The sequence below is a fragment of the Pinus tabuliformis genome, chromosome X (assembly GCF_031772625.1).
Source record: "Pinus tabuliformis cultivar Carrire ecotype Pingquan chromosome X, CPIR1, whole genome shotgun sequence".
NCBI classification, from domain to species: Eukaryota; Viridiplantae; Streptophyta; class Pinopsida; order Pinales; family Pinaceae; genus Pinus; species Pinus tabuliformis.
In genome coordinates, this window is record NC_142308.1 from 931,078,153 (window position 1) to 931,100,250 (window position 22,098).

Genomic DNA, 22,098 nt, shown 5'->3' on the forward strand with positions numbered 1-22,098 from the left:
CTTAGCAACCTAGAGCTCTGATACCACTTGATCTGAAATTGATCTAAGACAAATAATTAAGGTATTATAGACTCATGTGCATGGATGTGCCTATGTTAGTTTATGCAACGGATCGATAAGATTATGAAATACACAGACACTGAAACAATTAGAGAAAACATAACAGGAAAACATGTAAATACAACATGTTTAATAAGGAGTTCACCCAATACTCCTGGGTTATGTCTCCTAGTCTAGCCTTCAGTGGTGGCCTCTCTATTATGTTTTCAAAAGAAAATTTTTTACAGTAGTGAGCTCAATTTGAGTCTCACACAACAAATATGAATCAACAAGACTATACTTGAATCCCCCAAGTGTCTGGAGTACACAAACTCTTCTCACTGAAACTCGACCTCTACTGGTCACAGTAGTATGAGCCCAATCTGAGACTCATACATGACAGGCATATACAGAGGAGCTCGCTTGAACCTCTCAAGCCTTTTGTGGAGTACACCAACTCTCTGACTCTCTCTGGCTTTGTTTGGCTCAATGTTGCCTTTGCTTCTACAGGTCAACTCGAATCCTTCTTTCTACTCTTAGCTTTCTGCATCTAACTAACTCTCTTCACTGCTTGCTTTGTCTTTGTCAGTTCGTGGCTTTAAAGCCATCGGCTTCCTGACTATTCATTTCCGCTTCTCAAATTTCTAGTTTCCCTGCCCATGTCTAACTAAATCCCTCTATTTAGCATAATCATCACTGTATAACGCCTCACGGGGAGGTGGCCACCTATTCAGTAATGGATGAGTGTGTCAAGTTCACTGGAAATGTTTGAACAACCATTTTGTTCGTTAACTCCAAGAATGCCCGCGAAATATGAATCTTTGCCAATGCATCATCCATATCAGACTTCAAATCTTATATAACTCTGTTTGTTTACCCCGTCAAATACGGTCATCCATCGGAACGTGTCTCTGCCATTGATCTGGGGCCTCTAGACCCAACAATCATCATCCATATTGGGCAGGTAAGTAACATGACATTTACCGGTCCAATGTTTTCTCTCTCTTTCGTCGGATACATGGCATCCGTTGTGTGGCATTAGGTGAGACTTGGTTGAAACCGCTTAGCACTTGAAGCCCTTCTGATATCCTGCCGGTTTTGTGGAATCCCACTCTATCGGAACCGAATTAATTACTTTTCTGCATTTCATAATATTTCAGGTTCGGGAGCTTGAGGCTTTTCCTTCTTTGAGGGTTTTGCCTTGTGATATGCAATTAGCAATTTGTTGCTAATTGCATATCAGATGCTGCCCCCGTTTCTTGAATTAACCTTTGGTTTTACCAATTTTCTCCAGCGCGCATTACCATGGGCCAACGGTCTGCGCGCTTTGACCAAGGGTCCTCATTGCACCACACTGGTCACAAATTGCCATTGTCATGAGGATATCTTTGATAAGCCTAACCTTTATAAGACTTTGAAAATTTGGCATGATTTTTAAGAATTCATGAAAACTTAGAGAGTATTCTAGGATCCAATTCGGATCAAGAAAGCTTGCAAGAGTTTTGTTCCCAACAACCTAAATGTGTCTTCAAAATGTAGGATGGCTTCTTCTTCATTGGCAAGGTAATTAGGTGCTAAATCAGCATCATTGGAGATGATGCTATGATTGCTAATGACAACCACTGGGCTCACTAGCTCTACCCTAATGTACAATGGTTACTTTTCCTCCTTTCCCATTACTATTTTCACTTCCTCAGCTCTTGCATCCTCATGAGTCATCCAGGATGTTAAGGCCATCAATTGTGTATCCCCCAATCTTGTATTGGGATCCCAAAATTTCTTATCTATCAGATTGAGGTTGTGTATGTAAAACTCAACCAATTTTGCTTTGTCCTCCATGCTAGCTTGGTTGCAAAATTCAATGAACCATTTTTAATCTTGAAAGGGCATAGATCCATGTTGTGCTAAGGTTTTGATTTGGAATTGCAACTATTGTTCTTTGAGAAAGAGGGCATAATACTTTGATGGTTTTTTGCACTGTAATTCCTCCATGGAGAGGCTGCCATGGTGGCAAGTTGGGTTTCTTTCTTCTACAACTTCTCTCTTAACCACATAGTTTCTGCCTGTAGCTGCTCCATTGTAGACTCCCTCATTCTCAGCTCACATAATTCTTTGCTCATTTCAAGGACCTTTTCTTCCATGAGGCTCACATACTCTACCTTCTTAGACTTAGAAATTTGCATCCACATGTGGGTTCTTCCTCTTTCTGTTTCTAGCTCATAAAAATGTGGGACTGAACATTTTTTAGGAATAATCCTACCCCCTTCAATGAATTTATAGTAGTAGCTTAGGCTAGGTTGTGGACTAGGCTTTTGGAGCTCTTGGAAGTCCTTCCCAAATGTTCTTAGGGAGGTTGTTTCCTCTTGTACCTATTGTGTCACATTCTACCCCTCTAGTAACACATTTTTCTCCTCTAGTAGCACATTCTTCCCTTCCTATAGCATCCTTTGTCCCTCCTATAGCATACTATGTCCCTCTTGTAGCATATTCTTCCCCTCCTATAGCTTCCCTTTTTCTTCTTGTTGGAGGGTTGTTGGTGTCCTGGGTTGTTTGAAAGAGGTTGATCTGGTGGTAGGGCTCCTTATAAATGCTATATAAGCCTTTTTTGTGGGTTTTGGAGAGGTGACCTCTTTCATTTTCCCTTAGTTGATCCTACCTCCTCTTTGTTTCTTGGGGACTCCTCAATTGTGATGGAGACCTTTGTGAGAGTTTGTGGCCTCCCTTGCACGATCCTGGTGCTTTTCCTGGTCTTGAAATATAGGGGGCTTGTCATTGCCTCTTCCTTTTAGGTTTGACTAGGGTGCTTAAGGTAGCTAAAGTTGCAACTACCTCTTGTTCATTAGTTCCTAGGGACAAGCTTGTTTTCTTTGGGGGTATCTCTATTTCTTTGGGCTTAGTAGTCTTCTTATGACTTTATGTTTCTTTTTCTTGTTTTTCCCCCTCTTATTTTTCATCTTTTTCTCCTCCTACCTCTGCCTCTATTTCTTCTTCTTCCTCTATTTTCATCCATGCTTCTTATATTGTCTTTTCTTCTTTTGTATCTCTTTCTTTCTATTCTAAATCTGCTGCTTCTTCCTCTTCTGTCCTTGCCCCTTATTCTTCTTTCTCTATTTTTCCCTCACTTCCTCCAACTCTAGAAGTTGGGGTTATGACAACCCTAGTGAAAATTACATGTAATAAAACTTACAAAAAAAAATAATAACCATGGTTGATGGGACACTTATTCCAAGCTAAATGTTGGGAGAAACATCCTAGTGAGTGTTCATTTGGTTTATTATGGCCAAATAAATTGGCAAAGGTAATGGCTAAGGCTTTGGAAAGGAAAAATGGCATTTTTGGCACATTTATTTATGAAAATGAAGGAAATTAGGAGAAAATTAAGGTGAAAGGTCACATGTTCCATGTGAGGAGAAATTTGAAGGAAAATAATGGAAAATGAAGAAAATAGAGGCCTACTTGAACAAAAGGCTTCTGAGGATTAGTTACTGGCTGGGGATACCTACTATGATCTGATTAGAAATCTCTATTGTATTATTAACTAGGCTAGCTTTAGTCTAGGTCCATTTCCTCCTTTCTACACTAATATATATAGGGTATATCAGCTATAGATGTAATTATTCCATTCCATATTTCCACACCTCTTGTAATTGCTTATAGCTAGTTGTCATAGCCAGTGAAGTCAAAATCTTTATACATTGTGGATGACCAAACACTTCACCAGTCACATAGACAATGAGGTCTTTCTCTTAAGGGGGCTGAACCATCAATAGTGAGGAAAAGGTTGGTGTCCATTACAAATGACATTGATCTAGTAGAGTCAGAGGGGATTTTTTCAGGTACTTTTTTTTCAGTTTAGTGTTGGAGTTCTCTCATTATTATCTCCCTCTCTCACTCTTGGACACTGGGATTTTCTTGGAACACTTGGCATTGGAGCAAGAAAGGAAAAAGAAGGCAAGAAGAAAGGAAGAGTAGGATCAAGCAGCTATGGTAGGATTCTTTGCAGGTATTGATTTACATGTGTGATTTTCTTGCTAGATTTGGCATGCATGGTATTTCGTGTGGTTCTTTTCTATCACGGAATGGGTTTTTTCTAGGTGTGAAAGCGTTTTCAGTCTAGCCTTTCCATTTCTAGATAGCCTTGATGAGATGGGTTCTCATAATTTGGTTTAGATGGATTGCCAGATGGGTTCAAAGCTGAGTGAGGTGGATCTCTGAAATGACAAACACATGGCTTAGTGGTCCCTGAACCAGACTGTTGATTATGGTAAAGCCACTATGATCTAGGTGGCTCCAGACACACTCATAATTTAGAAGTGGCTTAGCAAAAGCTTGAAAGTAAAAGTCTCCAAAATGTATCCAAACCAATACCAAGATGTAGTGCTCCTCATTATGATTTTGGTCATGTATATGACACTGAAATCTGAGTCTGTATGACTGACTTATGGCTTTTTAAAATTTGATAAGACAGGGAAAAAGCGGGGCCCACTATGTGCCACATGGCATCCCAGTCAGCAGGTGATGCCCACAACATACATGGTAGCCCATCAAACCTTCGACACATGGCATGCCAACTTTAGCCTCCTTACTGCTACAAAAATACAAGAAATATATTATTAAAATGACATATAAGACAAAACACATTAAAAAAACAAAACATATTAGACGTAATTGTTATTATGTTAAGAAAACACCTAAACCTAAGTTTGGAGGTCAAATGAAAACTAACGAACATTTTTGAAAGGTTGGTAAGACATATTAAATGGCATAACAAAGTTTTGTTACATCAAAGGGTTGGTAAGCCATATTAAATGGTATAACAAATATTCATTATATATGGTCATACCATATGTTAAATATATTAAATCCAATTGGTGGTCAAATTTTTGGGTTATAAAATAGTTCCAATGTAAGTAAATCAAACTTGCACTATATGCCAACCAAATACTTTGCTGCAGAAACAAATGAACCATATGCCAAAATCTAAGTAACAACACAGTTACACAACGCATTGACTATTGTGGGTGACGAAGGATCCTCATTGGATAAAGGACATCAAGATCTTTTGGATCTTGATGGAAATGACCATCCATATGGCAATCAACCACAAGCCACGTCTAACACCTACAAATTTTGAGAAGTTGCAAGAGTACGTGGAATTCAAGGCTAACTTCCACCATGTCTCAATACGGGTGTGGAAGGACCCTGAGCAGAAGTGGCATGACCTACCATACTTGGCCATAGATGATGCAATTGTAGCAGTCCTTGACTGCTGGCCGACAGATTGGCGCAATGCCACAGACTCGACAGCGGGATCTAGCAAGACCACCGCATAGCAAAAGAAGGAAGAAGCCAAGATGAAGATGGAACAATTGGCTGCGAAGAGGAAAAAGGAGGCCGATGACAAGGCCAAGGCAGAACATGCTGTCGTGCAACAATCAGGTGGATAGGCAAGTGAAGAGGAGCACGGCTTTGATTGGAGTCAGAAGTTTCCTTCCCCGGAGACCGAGGAAGAATATGATCAGACGAAGAAGGGAGGAGCAGACTTAGAGATGACTGTGTTCTGGATCATGCGCACCAAAGACCCAGAGAAGGTAGGGCCACAGAAGAAGTCCAAGGCTAGGAAGACGTCTCTGGACCCGATCACCCTAACAGAGGGGGACTTAAATGAAATAGGTGATATGGTGTAGGATGCCACCGCAGAACAACTGCAGCAGTTCGAGCAGCAACAACAGCAGGCGTTGGGTGCTATATAGATGGGTTCGCTCGAGCTCCAGATCCACGCATCACAGATATAGACCAGGGCAGCGTCAACTAGTTTGACGCCTGGCACCTCAAAAGCTGTAGGGATGCTACACGCAAGGGATCCCCGAGCAATAGTGTTTCAGGATGGAGCAATGACAATAGAGATCAAAGCTGATAGACCCGCTATCAGCACCCTCAAGAGAGTTGGACACAACCTGGCCACACTTCCCAATGTAATTGTTATTATGTTAAGAAAACACCTAAACCTAAGTTTGGAGGTCAAATGAAAACTAACGAACATTTTTGAAAGGTTGGTAAGCCATATTAAATGGCATAACAAAGTTTTGTTACATCAAAGGGTTGGTAAGCCATATTAAATGGTATAACAAATATTCATTATATATGGTCATACCATATGTTAAATATATTAAATCCAATTGGTGGTCAAATTTTTGGGTTATAAAATAGTTCCAATGTAAGTAAATCAAACTTGCACTATATGCCAACCAAATACTTTGCTGCAGAAACAAATGAACCATATGCCAAAATCTAAGTAACAACACAGTTACACAACGCATTGACTATTGTGGGTGACGAAGGATCCTCATTGGATAAAGGACATCAAGATCTTTTGGATCTTGATGGAAATGAGCATCCATATGGCCATCAACCACAAGCCACGTCTAACACCTACAAATTTTGAGAAGTTGCAAGAGTACGTGGAATTCAAGGCTGACTTCCTCCATGTCTCAATACGGGTGTGGAAGAACCCTGAGCAGAAGTGGCATGACATACCATACTTGGCCATAGATGATGAAATTGTAGCAGTCCTTGGCTGCTGGCTGACAGATTGGTGCAATGCCACAGACTCGACAACGGGATCTAGCATGACCACCGCATAGCAAAAGAAGGAAGAAGCCAAGATGAAGATGGAACAATTGGTTGCGAAGAGGAAAAAGGAGGCTGATGACAAGGCCAAGGCAGAACACGCTGTCGTGCAATAATCAGGTGGATAGGCAAGTGAAGAGGAGCACGGCTCTGATTGGAGTCAGAAGTTTCCTTCCCCTGAGACCGAGGAAGAATATGATCAGACGGAGAAGGGAGGAGAAAACTTAGAGATGACTATGTTCCAGATCATGTGCACCAAAGACCTAGAGAAGGTAGGGCCACAGAAGAAGTCCAAGGCTCGGAAGACGTCTCTAGACCTGATCACCCTAACAGAGGGGGAATTAAATGACATAGGTGATATGGTGTAGGATGCCACCGCGGAACAACTGCAGCAGTTCGAGCAGCAACAATAGCAGGTGTTGGGTGCTATATAGATGGGTTCACTCGAGCTCCAGATCCACGCATCACAGATATAGACCAGCGCAGTGTCAACTAGTTTGACGCCTGGCACCTCAAAAGCTGTAGGGATGCTACACGCAAGGGATCCCCGAGAAATAGTGTTTCTGGATGGAGCAATGACAATAGAGATCGAAGCTGATAGACCCGCTATCAGCACCCTCAAGAGAGTTGGACTCAACCTGGCCATACTTCCCAATGAGGGGCTTCAATTTTTGTAGGATGGTGTGATCGCGGAACTCTGGGCCTGTGAACAGTGCACATTATAGGTGATCAACGAATAGAAGGTCAACAACGCCTAGATAACTATATAGAGAGACATCACCCTTGACCTTGTAAAATACATTACAAACAAGAACCATAACATTGCCACAGTTGTGGCTGAGGTGTGCAGGACTGTCCTGAAGCTGGGCATTCTCAAGGCTGAACCGATAGATGTGAGGGTTCGGAAGCTCGGTGATGGAGTACGCGATGCATGAACTAAATTGGCAAAGGTTGAGCTCAAGATGAACCTTAAAATTGTAGAGTTGTAGTTGAAGGCCCAACCTTCAAATACGCCAGAGATCAAAAAGCAGCGCGAGACACTATGAAAGACGCGTTAGTAGTATAGAGAGCGTAGTGAACGACAGTACCACAATCTTTGAGCAGTCAATCGAGGTAGTCACCTGCTTGAAAGAAGATCATATTGTACAGTGGATGGAAATAGAAGTGTGGGAGTTGCAGCAATGTTACGACGAAGTCAAAGCGACAACGTGCACTGTCGCCATCACACAGAGGTTAGCTAAGCTGTAGGATGCCAAGGCTCTGAAAGAGTAAGTAGATGCAGCTTAGCACAAGGAAGTAGTGTTGAACACTAACTTACATCCTTGGTTGGATGATGCCTATTTGATCACGGCTACAATTGAAGGCAAGCTGGCTAGTCTATAGAAGACTCAGTAGAAGATTCAGTCTGACAGTGCAGGGCGAGCAACAGAGCAGTTGGTTGAAGAGATGAAGCAAGTGGAAACATAGTGTACCATCAAAGTTGCAGCAATCCAAGTCGAGATAGGATGTCTTTGTGACAAGATCTACATGCCAGCTGAGTGACTTGAGGGCGAGTCACCATGTTTGTGTTGGGGGCTTGTTCGAAACGAGTCCCCTAGGGATCAATTTTGGGGTTAACAACCCGAGTTTTGGGGTAGAAGTCCCGAAGTTTGTATAAATAAATGTAAAGTCTCTGCATTTTGTGGTCATGGAGTGTGAAGATATCAAGAGTAAAATAAGGTTTTTCACCCTTAGTCTAGATAGTTTGTGTCAGTTTTACAGATCCGCCCTTGGTCCGCAAAGCATGGGATTGTATAAAAATAAGTGTTAGAAGAGTCTTTTAGTAGTTCAGAGGAAGTTGGAGTCATTAAGGAGTCTATAAAGGGCTAAGAGCAAGAGTCTTATTGTAGGAAGAGGCTCTGCAGCGGAGTGTGCAGAGGCCTAGGGTAGAAGTCTGTAGCTAAGTGCGTGGACCCCTGCAACTGTGTGCGCAAGCCAGATAGAGTCTGTATTGGAAACCTGAGTTATCAATAAAGAGAAGTATTCTAAAATTACTGTGTATTTTTCCTCTATGGATTGCATGTGATTATGTTATGTTAAGTTCTGGGTTTATGTTATAATGCTAATTTGATGTGTGAATTTATATGTTTCGATCTGTTATATGAACGTGAGTAAGAATATATGTTACATGAAGACAATTCTAATTGTATGATAAAGTTGGTGAACACTTAAGATAATTCGGGAACTTATACAGTAACATATTTACAAAGGCGCGTAAGTGCCTGAATCATCATTTAGGGTCTTGATAAGGATGAGTGTATACCTTCGCAGAGGTTCTAAGGGACGAAAGAGAAAGTACATCGATAATCCCTAAAGGCTTATCGATCTACATGAACAGGTCCCCTGGGGGTCAATCTTGGGGTTAAAAACCCGAGTTTTGGGGTAGAAGGCCCAAAGTTTGTATAAATAAATGTAAATTCTTTGCATTTTGTGGTCGCGGAGCACGAAGATATCAAGAGTCAAAAGGGGTTTTCCACCCTTAGTCTAGATAGTTTGTGTCAGTTTTAGAGATCCGCCCTTCATCCGTAGACCATAAGATTGTATACAAAGAAGTGTTAGAAGAGTCTTTTAGTAGTTTAGAGGAAGTTGGAGTCATTAAGGAGTATGTAAAGGGTTAAGAGAAAGAGTCTTATCGTAGGAAGAGGCTTTGCAACTGAGTGTGCAGAGGCCTAGGGTAGAATTCTGCATATGAGTGCGCGAACCCTTGTAGCTGTGTGCATAGGGAAGATAGAGTCTGTATTGGAAATATGAATCATTAATAAAGAGAAGTATTTAGAAATTACTGTGTATTTTTCCTCTGTGGATTGCATGTGATTATGTTATGTTAAGTTCTGGGTTTATGTTATAATGCTAATTTGACTCTCTAATGTACATGTTTCTATCTATTATATGAACACGAGTAAGAATATATGTTACTCGAAGACAATTCTAATTGTATGATAAAGTTGGTGAACACTTAAGATAATCCGGGAACTTATACATTAACATATTTACAAAGGCGCATAAGTTCCTGAATCATCGTTTAGGGTTTCACAAAGGACGATCATACACCTTCGTAGAGGTTCTAAAGGACGAAAGAGAAAGTACATTGATAAGCCCTAAAGGCTTATCAATCTGCATGAAGGAAGGGTTTAAGGTATAAAGTCGACATCACGACCATCTCAGGGTGTGGAAACTTGGTTCTTGCATTCGCTCGTACTGCTTCGGGTGAGACTTCAGTCCGCGCTCCACGAACTGATGCCGAAAGGGCCAGTAGTGTAGGGATTTTCTTGGCTGACTAATGTTGAACCTGGGTCAGGGCCCATCAAGCCAACACATCTTTTACCCTTGTCAATAAGCATAATATAAAAAAATGTAAATAAATGTGAGAAAAAGATAGTTCTAAAGCTGGAGGATGGCATCATGACCCTTATAATGTACCTATTGATGAGTCTCATCATCACCACTACTGAAATAGTTTCTCATCCTCCGAGAAGCTCAGTCATCCATGTGTATCTCTCACATGGCCCTAGTGGTCTCCCTGACATCCCAAGGCTCCTCAGATGGTTTTCCTTCTTGGTGATAGAAACCTGCATTCTTCTCTATTTCTGTCCACTCCTTCTAATCTTTTGCTTCACCTCTTCCTTCATGTAGGCCTAACAATAATGGTGAACTAAGCCTAAGTCCTACCCACTTAACTTTCAATATTTAAATGATCCTCTTGAATAGGGGTGTTCGTTCCAAGGAATTCCTTAGCCTTTCAGGAGAGTGATATTCTCTGATATGGAGTTTGTGGGGTAAGGCATGCCATCTCCTCTAGCAAGCTTGCAGGATTTTTGTTCCCAACAACCTGAATGTATATTCAAAATGTAGGATGGTTTTCTCCTAGTTGGAAAGGTATTTAGGTGCTAAATCAGCATCATTGGAGATGATGCTATGATTGCTAATGATAACCATTGGGTTCACTACCTCTACCATAATGTACAATGGTTCCTTTTCCTCCTTTTCCATTAGTATTTTCACTTCCTCGACTCTTGCATCCTCATGAGTCATCCAGGATATTAAGGCCATCAGTTGTGTATCCCCCAATCTTGTATTGGGATCCCAAAAATTGTTATCTATTAGAGTGAGGTTGTGTATGTAAAACTCAACCAATTTTTCTTTGGCCTCCTTGCTAGCTTGGTTGCAAAATTCAATGAATTGATTGTAATCTTGAAAGGGCATAAATCCATGTTGTATTATGGTTTTGATTTGGAATTGCTACCATTGTTATTTGAGAAAGAGGGCATAAAACTTTGATTGTTGTTTGCACTATAATTCCTCCATGGAGAGGCTATCCATGGTGGCAAGTTGGGTTTCTTTCTCCTGCAACTTCTCTCTCAACCACATATTTTATGCCTATAGCTACTCCTTCATAGTAGACTCCCTCATTTTGAGCTCACGTAATTCTTTTCTCATTTCAAGGACCTTTTCTTCCATGAGGCTCACATCCTCTACCTTCTCAGACTTAGAAATTTGCATCCACCTGTGGGTTCTTCCTCTTTCTGTTTCTAGCTCATAAAAAAGTGGGACTAAAAATTTTTGGGGAATAATCCTCCCCCTTTCAATGAGTTTGTAGTAGTAGCTTAGGCTAGGTTGTGGACTAGGCTTCTGGAGCTTTGGGAAGCCCTTCTGAAATGTTATTGGGGAGGTTGTTGCCTCCTGTATCTATTGTGTCACATTCTACCCCTCTATTAGCACATTTTTCTCCTCTAGTAGCACATTCTTCCCTTCCTGTAGCATCCTTTGTCCCTCCTGTAGCATACTATGTCCCTCTTGTAGCATACTCTTCCCCTCCTATAGCTTCACCTTTTCTTCTTGTTGGAGGGTTTTTGGTGTCCGGGGTTGTTTGAAAGGGGTTGATATGGTGGTATGCCTCCTTACATATGCTATAGGAGTATTTTTTTTGGGTTATGGAGAGGTGACCTCTTCGATTTTCCCCCAGTTGGCTCTACCTCATCTTTGTTTCTTGGGGACTCCTCAATTGTGATGGGGACATGTTGTGGCCACCAACAACCCCCCTCCTTATTTAGTATTAGCAACAACACTAGGTAAGTGGGGACCCTTAGTAAAAAATTCAATTAAGGCTCATGCATTTTACTCCTTAAGAAAACATCGCATTGCGCAAAGAATGAGAGGACATTTCCTTATGAGTAAAAATGATAAACTGTGAAAGTGCGATGCGAATTCCATTGCATCGCATGCATTAAGAAATGCTCACATTGGAAAACCTTTAAGAAAAAATCATTGATATCCAATATGCGATATCGCATATCGCATATCACAATGTCGCATGAAAACACATAACCATTTAACGATTGTAGCGATCCGCGTTCTTGCGATAGCGCGATACTGTGATCCGCGATCTTGCGATAGCACGATACTGCGATCTGCGATCTTACAATAGCGCGATCGAGCAATCTTGCGATAACACATCTTAATGAAATTTGCAGTAATGCGATATGCGATGCTGCAATGCGAATCATAGAAATGTTCCATCGCAGATTTTCCCCGGCTCAACATTCAAGAAAATCTTTCCATAAACCAAGAACTGGATACGCGCTTTAATGATAATTAATGAATGATACGCCAGTTGTTAATGAAAGATAGTTTTGTGTTTTTCAAAGAGTCAGTTCACGTCAGATGGCATGTTTTGTACATCCGTAGAGCTTAAAGCTTTCTTGTCGATTTTTATTATTATTATTACTCTCTCCTCATGTGTGAACTGCAGGAACAAAAAACAGAAACAGCACAAAGCAATGTGCAGGTAGCCATGAAGGAAAATGGTAAAGTTCCAATGCTTAGAGACAGAGAAGAGATGCCCTCATAAATGGATACCGCATGCAACAGAGCCACAGATTCATAGAGCGCTGCTGAGCTATCCATTACAGATCTTTCATTCACAGCCATGGTTGAATGAGTAGTTGAACAATGCTGATATCAACAGGCGGTTTAACGCTCAAGGTCAAAAGCTCACGAAAGCAGTATGTTTACAAATTTTGAAGCTTATACTTGGTGAAGGAAAAGGCGCTAAAGGCGAAAAACGCATCAGAGAGGCCTGGATCAAAGAACCGAGGCAGTTTCCTATGTGCGATTAGCTGAGAAAATTGCTCAAAAAGAAAATCCTCTAACTGCTCAGTCACTTGTAAGCCCGGAAAACGCAAGAAAGCAATGGTAAAGAATAAACTGGAAACATAATGCTGAAAGAAGAAGCAATTCAAGGATTAACCAAGTGGAACTTGGATTATTACTGAGCATACACAGTAAATCCACATAGCCAGAGGATGACTCTCGAGTATATCATCGATTTTGCTGAAAAGATGGTGCCAGCTCTTACCATTTCTATTTTCTTAGCTCAACCAAAAGCGGAAGACAGTCAGTCGACTCTACCCAGGCAAATATTGAATGCTCGCAACATTAAGGAGCAAATGCAGAAATAGTTAGATATTAGATTTAGTTTTTAGAAATAGTTTTGCTTAGAAAAAGGGCGGTCATTTAAACTATATCCTAAATCTGTGTAATTAAGTTATTTAGTTAGTAGTATTTAAACCCTTCTCATGCATTTAGAGAAGGGTCCAGAAATTTATCAAAAACTTGTCCTCAGAACATGCACTTTTGCACCCTCAGAGGAGGTTTTGGTGAATGAATGTATCAAGATTTGTTGATGTTTGCATTTGATATCTACTACTGATGTTGCACTCCTGTACTCTTAGTGGATGTTAGAGCAAGGAGAGATAAATCATTGTTGCTTGAAGCTTATGAGTAGGACTAGTCATAAATGGTACTTTTATCTCTTGACCATTTCTGCTTATATGTTAAAGTGATATACAGTTTTTAGTTTTTTATGTATTATTGCATGAATGTTTGAGTTATCATTTGGCACTTTTGTACGGTGATAGCTATTTATTTATGCCTAATGTATGAATAGCTTATTATGCGATATGTTGTTCACAACTGTTTCGTCTAACTTTTTATGCGAAGTGGTTCATTTTGATTGATTTCCTTTCTTATAATCGCTGAATGATCTTTATTACCAGTTGTTATTTGAAATCTCTTTAGATCGCATAATAGAAGAATTACATCCCGGGTTAGTATAGATTTAGATGTGTTGTTTATTAGAATACAATAGCATAGAATTAGATTAAAAGTTTGAATTAGAATATCTTAGATAGGAACTATTAGATCAGCAACATCAAATTCTACGCACACACACGTAGATTGGGAAACTGGTCCCATTATCCCTAGTCGGACCTGCTATACCAAACGGATAAGGAGCTGCCAACCAAGGTTTGGACCGGGCGAGTATCCCCCGATTTTCGGGGCTTCAACATATTTGGTGCTAGAAGGAGGGCATGAACTATGAATGGCAAGTAAATCCAAATCTGAATACCATTTTGAGAGTAAATCGCCCTCATCATATCCCCCGACTTCTCCATTACATTTAAATCCAGAGTCAGAAGTCGCTTGAGTATCAACTGCTGCTACACACCCTAATATTTCAGAACAATCTACCATAGAACTTCCTGAAGTTGAATCCCTGATTCACAAACTTCAGTGATTTTCCATTTCTCCTCAGAGGTCTGATAAATCTCAAGGTAGTGTGACTTCGTAGTACAACCCTGCTCATCCCCTGACCAAGCTAAAGAGTGAAAATTTTGGCATCCAGCCAACCGAATTACCTCTTCCCACCAAGAAAAGAGCGAGGAAATCACCTAAAGAGTCTGACAGTGAGACTCTTTCGTCAACATCGTCCTTCTCAACTACTTCACCGCAAAGTCAACGATCCACTCCTCGACTCCAGATCATCATCCATCCATCCACTAGAACCCCCACAACCCCTCTTCAATCATCTACAATCGTAGTATCCTCATCCTCCCATCCGCAGGGATCCTCTTCTACACTTTCCTCTGTTAGCAGTTCAACAATGGCCCAGTCTCCATGGAACAACCCTGGGGCAGTATTAATGCCTGCACCCTTGAGTCAAATACCGGCCCATCCTAAGAAATGGCTACCTAAATTCAATCCCGAGGTAGGCATGCTAGTAGAAGAGCACATAAACAACTTCATGCTTTCCATTAATCTCAATGGGGTTACTAATGAAGATGTTGTTGTTCGGCTTTTTCCTTATACACTTCAAGGAACAGTCGGGTCATGGTACTTTTGATTACCCTCCGAATCCATCACAAGTTGGGACATCTTCCAAGACCAATTCGTAACCAAGTTTGGCGATGACAGGTCAACGGCAACGTTAATCAATGATCTATCCAATCTTAAAGCCAGAACTAGAGAGCCTATCAAGGATTTCAATTTATGGTTCAACAAAATTCCTACTGCTTCCCAGCCCAACGAAGAAGTACGATGTGAATGGTATATCACCGCTCTACCATCGAACATAGCAATCTTCGTGGACAAGACAAATAAAATAACCTTAGCTGATAACATGAAAGAAGCGATAGCAGTAGAGAAACGAATAATATCCCTAGAAAAGAGATCCGTGATAGAGGAACGAAAATCCAAAAAAGTCACCTTCAAGGAAGACTCCAAGAAGAAACAAGCAAAAGATCCATTTGATTTGGAAGGATTGAAGAAATTTCTAAAGACCATGTCCACTGAAATGGTCAACATAAAAAAGCAAGTAGCAGAAACTTCTTCAAAAAAGCCCTACAAAGCTTTTAAAAGAGGTCCTTCAACGGATTCAAAGCCACCCAATGCCATTTCAAATGTTGAATCTGAGGAAGAGGAAGAGGAAATTGCCACTAAAGGGAAAACTGATGACGAAGAAGTTGTGGAATTACAAGGAATGTGGGATTTCATCCTCCCACAAGAAGAAGATCAAGAAGTATTTCCAGTTAGCACATGAAGCAAAAATTAGCTTGATCCTCCCCAAACTATCCCTAAGCCGAAGAGCACAAGCTCTGCAATAAAGGATAAAGTCGCGACAAAGAAAATGATATTTAAAGCGACTCAAACCAGCCCAATACAAACAGATGAAACGACTCCATCTAAAACACTAATAGTGTCGGATGAAATAGAGTAAAATATTATTGAAGACATGAAGAAGACTAGGGCTAACATCACCCTTTACGAACTAAGCAAGTTGAAACATCAACAAAAGATAATGATGAAAGACTTACATGCCGTGCCAGTTGCACCTTTGCCTGCTGCTGTACTTTCTCAAGCTTCCCATAACATGGGAAGACCTCCAACTAACACGATCAATAAGATTGATCCAAATTACATCGCCCTAATTGGAGGAAGATCAAGATCTCACACTCCCCCGTTTCTCCTTATGAAATCTTCAATAAAAATGTGCACAATTGTTTGGTAGATTCTGGTGCTTCATCGAATATTTTACCCAAATCTATATGTGCCAAGTTAAATGTTCAATCACAGAAATCCGCAGTGTGCATAGTTCAGCTAGATTGATCTCAAGTCGAAGTGATTGGCAAACTAAATCAAGTAACCATAAGATTGTCATCCAACCCAAAGGTATGTCAGGTTATTGACATTCTAGTTGCCGATATCCCAGAATTCTATGGCTTAATTCTTAGCAGGGATTGGTCAGAAAAATTCCATGGATACTTCGCAACCGACTGGTCACACATGTGGCTGCCCTACAATGGTAAACCGAATCAAATAAAAGTTGAACGAGAGCTACACCAAAAGTACATAGTAACAGAGTTAGAGGGAGAAAATGAACCAGTAGCGTATAACAACAGCATTATTGGCAATTACTCGGTAGATTATTTCCTTGGCAATTTCAATGCTCACGCATCACCCTATTTAGAACACTCTATTTTGTCCCAAGTCAAAAAAATTTCTCGAACTGATAATTCGAAATGTATCAATTTTTTAGATAAACCTGTAAATAAATCTTTGTTTTGGAAATTATTTTTTGATGGTTCTAGATCTAACAAAGGAGCAGGAGCAGGATGCGTTCTGATTAGTCCAAAAGGAGATAAGATCATGCTCACATGCAGACTCGAATTTGATTGCACAAACAATACAGCAGAATACGAGGCTTTGGTTCAAGGCCTGTACAAAGCAATCGGGTTAGACGTCAAGTATCTTCAAGTTTTTGGAGACTCTGAGATTATGGTTAAATAGGTATGTAACACTATACATTGCTTATCAGGTCATTTAAAACATTATCAATCCTTAGTACAAGATCTGACTGAGCATTTCATAGCGTTTAATATCTTTTCAATCCCCAGACTCCAAAACGCAAGTGCAGACCTTTTGGCTAATGTAGCTTCTAAGCTTATTCCGTCCGAAGATTTTAGTCCAGATAGATTCTCAATAGAATTAATCTTTAGACCGTCCATTCCTGACAACATCAAAAATTGGAGAGTATTCAATGACGATCTTGATATCATAAATTTCCTCACATCTGAAGGATCCTACTCCAGTCAAATAATTGACGAAGACTAGCACGATCGACAATTGCAACAAAATAGCACTAATAATGTTATACCTATGTCGGTGGTCAAGTTAGAAGACTTGTATGATTTGAAAGATTGGTTTAAGAGGTCTGCCAATTCAAAACTCCAAAGTTCAACCTTGAACTACGAATTAGTAAACCTAGGAACCGATGCTAAACCACAAAACATTAATCTAGGCCTCGGCCTAGCCCCTAAAGAGAAACTAGCGTATATTCATCTTTTGAGACAATATAAAATGTTTTTGCCTGGAATTATGATGAGCTGAAAACATACGACACTTCCATCATCTAGCATACTATTTCCATGATCGATAATGAAAAACATGTCCAACAAAAGCTGAGAAAGATCCACCCCAATTTAGAAAATCAGATAAAAACTGAGCTCAATAAGTTATTGAAAGCTAGGATAATCTTTCCCATCAGACATTCCAAATGGGTCTCCAATATGGTACCTGTTAGAAAGAAAAACGGAGATATTAGGATTTGCATTGACTTTCGTAACCTTAACAAAGCCTGTCAAAAGGATAATTTTCCTCTACCACCTATGGAACAAATACTGCATGCAGTGGCGGGCTCAGAATTAATGTCTTTCTTGGATGGATTTTCAGGATACAATCAAGTGCTAGTACATCCTGATGATCAATTAAAAACCACATTCAGAACTAAATGGGGCACATACGCATATCGAAAGATGCCATTTGGTTTGATTAATGCTGGTGCCACATTTCAGAGAGCCATGGACATCGCATTCAAAGGTTTAGTCAATAAATCTGTAGTAATTTATTTGGATGATATAACAGTGTACTCGAAGAAGCGAAGCGACCATCTCAAAGACCTGAAACAAATCTTTCAACGGTGTTTAAGGTATGGAATTTCACTTAACCCAAAGAAATCTTTTTTCGCGCTAAGTGAAGGGAAACTTCTAGGATTCATAGTGTCAAAATCCGGTATTCACATTGATCCCGACAGAATCAAAGAAATTTCTGAAATATCCCTACCTCATAACAAAAAAGCCATGCAATCTTTCCTTGGTCAGATCAACTTTGTAAAGAGATTCGTTCCAGATTTTTCACGAATCGTGTCTCCTTTGCAAACCATGATTAAAAAGAATTCAAATTTTAAATGGGGTCAAGATGAACATGAAGCATTCAACCTAATCAAACATGCTATTATTAATGCTCCATCTTTAGCAACTCCGAATTTTTCGGAGCCTTTTATTTTATACACATTTGCCTCATATAATTCATATGCTGTGATTCTAACTCAAGCAAATCAAGAAAAAGCGGAAGCTCCAATTGTGTTTTTTAGCTCAAATTTACAGGGTGCTGAACTAAATTATTCAGAAGTGGAGAAACAGGCTTATGCTGTTTTCAAAGCAGTCAAATATTTTAGACCTTTCTTACTTAAAACCTGTACTAAGATCATAGTACCGTTTCCAGTGATAAGGAATCTTCTAGTACAGAAAAATGTGGGTGAGAAAAGGGCCAATTGGGTTACTACCTTACAGGAATATGATATTGAGATCAAACCAGCAAACATTGTAAGAGGTCAAGGCTTCTGCAAAATGTTGGCTGGAGCATCGCAAATTTCTGAAATTCCATCTGAAGAGGTACAAATGTGTGAGGTAAGCCTAAACGATGCAGAATCATTATATGCTGATATCATTTATTATCTTAAGAACGGGTATGCTCCTTCACACCTTGATCATACTAAGAAAAGAGCCCTAATTTTGAAAGCCAAACAATATCAGCTCATAACTGATATTCTTTTTAGAAAAAATTATGATTCTGTTCTTCTTAAGTGTCTTGAGAAAGCTGAAGCTGAGAAAGTTTTGCAGGAACTCCACGATGGGCCGGCAGGCGGAAACTACGCTGGAGATGCTACTACACATAAAACCTTACATGCAGGATATTACCGGCCCACGCTGTTTAAAGACTCGCACAGTTATGTGAGAAGATGTCAAGTCTGCCAAACTACTGCTGGAAGACAAAAGAATCCGTCCCTGCCACTACAGCCGGTAAATATCGAGCAATATTTTAGTCAGTGGGGCTTGGACATAATAGGTGAGATCATTAATCACTCTTCTAAGCAGCATAGATACATCCTCACAGCAACAGATTATTTTACTAAATGGGTAGCAGCAATTCCGCTCAAGACGGTTAATTCTGAAAATATCATTGAGTTCATAGATCAATTTATAATCACCAGGTTTGGATTGCCATCCGCTTTAATGTTTGATAATGCATCATACTTTTCTGGAAATGCAATGACTGAATTTTCACTTAAAAGAGGATTCAAACTTAAATATTCAGCCAATTACTACCCACAAGGTAATGGGTTAGCTGAGTCAACAAATAAAAACCTTATCAAGATTATTAAAGAACATTTGACCAAAATCAAAAGAATTGGCACAAGGCTTTGATATATGCTTTATGGGTAGATCGGATAGCGCAAAAAGCTTCTATCGACACTTCTCCCTTTAATTTAGTTTATGGGAAAGAAGTGGTTCTTCTGACTCACTTAGCAATTCCCTCTTTGTCTTTAGTACAATACATTGATGAAGTACCCACTTCCTCCTTACAGCTAAGACAAATGGAAATAATTAAATTATAAGAACAACAAGAACAAGCTAGGAAAACGCATGCTCATCATCAAGCACTAGTAAAATCCTCTTTTGATTCAAACATCATGACCAGAAAAGATTTTCAGATGGGAGATTTAGTTTTAAAGTGGGACAAGGCTCATGAAGAAAAGGGCAAACATACAAAATTTCAAAGGATGTGGCTTGGTCCTTTTCAGATTGTTGAAGTCGTAGGTCCATCAACGTTTGTGTTATAGGATTTAGCAGGTAAGAGGGATCCTTTGCCTGTTAATGGACAAATTCTCAAGAAATATTTTCCATAGAAGATTATTCTTCTATTTTTGTAGAATAGTTGTTTTTCTTTTCATAATAAAACCAGTTGTGAGTGGTTACATTAGACATTTACGAAAAAGACACCAATTCTCTTTCAGATTTTTAACTTTTCACTTGTATAAATAGCAAATCTTTTGGAAAACTGATCTTTATTATTGATAGATACAGTTAAAAACATTAGCCTAGATATGATACTAGTTTCAATTTCAAAAAATTTGATGAAAGCAACCTTTAGTGAAGAAATTATTTTATCTCAGTACAATGAAAGGTACCAATAACAAAATAAAGATTCTCTGTAGAATAGTTGTTTCCAAAAACTCTATTATTGTCATCCAGAGCTATCTTAAGGAAACAATGACTTCCTCCCTGCTAAGGAAAATCGCAACTTTCAGAGGAATAACTCAAGGATACACTTTAGCTTAAAGAATAAGACGTCTCATCACGAGCCGGCTTATCATTATCATAGATATTATAACTTGCTGACTTTTCCAATACTGTACACCACAACAGGGCAATGACTCAAGATTGTTGTAATCAAAAGACAAGGGGTCTCATCACGAGCCAACTTGTTCAACAAAGTTATAAATCAAGTGAATGACTGTGTCATAATTTGGCTAACAAACCAAGACATTGTTCTTTAAGAATAAAAAGAAAATCAAAGCAATAAGTGTGGATATGGATTTTTCTTTGAAAGTTGTAGGCCACCTTAAGTAGGATACAGGATCATTGCTGGGTAACAGGTAACCCTGTCGAGGCTATAAATTCCTGCTGGCAGCAGAGGCTCTACCTACGACAAATGAGCATATTTAAAACTGGTTTACAGAGGAGACTTTGTTTTATCTTTACAAGACCAAGTAATGGCTGATGTAAATACAAGGACTAGCCTGAGGAAGCAAATAGTCAAAGTAGAAAATGGTTGAAACAAAATATCATTGACAGTTTAGAGCATAATGTACTTTATCTTTCCATAATAAAGTTTAATTTTCTGAAAAATTTTCTGTTCTGGAAGTTTGAAAATTCAATAGGAAAATAGAGATAACTGGTTCTTCCAATTGAATCGCCAATTGTTGTGGCCACCAACAACCCCCCTCCTTATTTAGTGTTAACAATAACACTAGGTAAGTGGGGACCCGTAGTAAGAAATTCAAAAAATTCAATTAAGGCTCATGCATTTTACTCCTTAAGAAAACATCGCATCGCGCAAAGAATGAGAGGACATTTCCTTATGAGTAAAAATGATAAACTGTGAAAGTGCGATGCGAATTCCATCGCATCGCATGCATTAAGAAACGATCATAGTGGAAAACCTTTAAAAAAAAATCATCGATATCCGATATGCGATATCGAATATCGCATATCGCAATGTCGCATGAAAAACACATAACCATTTAACTATTGTAGCGATCCGCGATCTTGCGATAGCGCGATACTACGATCCGCGATCTTGCGATAGCACGATACTGCGATCCGCGATCTTGCGATAGCGCGATCGAGCAACCCTGCGATAACACATCTTAATGAAATTTGCAGTAATGCGATATGTGATGCTACAATGCGAATCTCAGAAACGTTCCATCGCAGATTTTCCCCGGCTCAACATTCAAGAAAAGCTTTCCATAAACCAAGAACTGGATATGCGCTTTAATGATAATTAATGAATGATACACTAGTTGCTAATGAAAGACGATTTTGTGTTTTTCTAAGAGTCAGTTCACATCAGATGGCATGTTTTGTACATCCGTAGAGCTTAAAGCTTTCTTGTCGATTTTTATTATTATTATTACTCTCTCCTCATGTGTGAACTGCAGGAACGAAAAACAGAAACAACACAAAGCAATGTGCAGGTAGCCATGAAGGAAAAGGGTAAAGTTCCAATGCTCAGAGACAGAGAAGAGATGCCCTCATAAATGGATACCACATGCAACAGAGCCGCAGATTCACAGAGCGCTGCTGAGCTATCCATTACAGATCTTTCATTCACAGCCATGGTTGAATGAGTAGTTGAACAATGCTGATA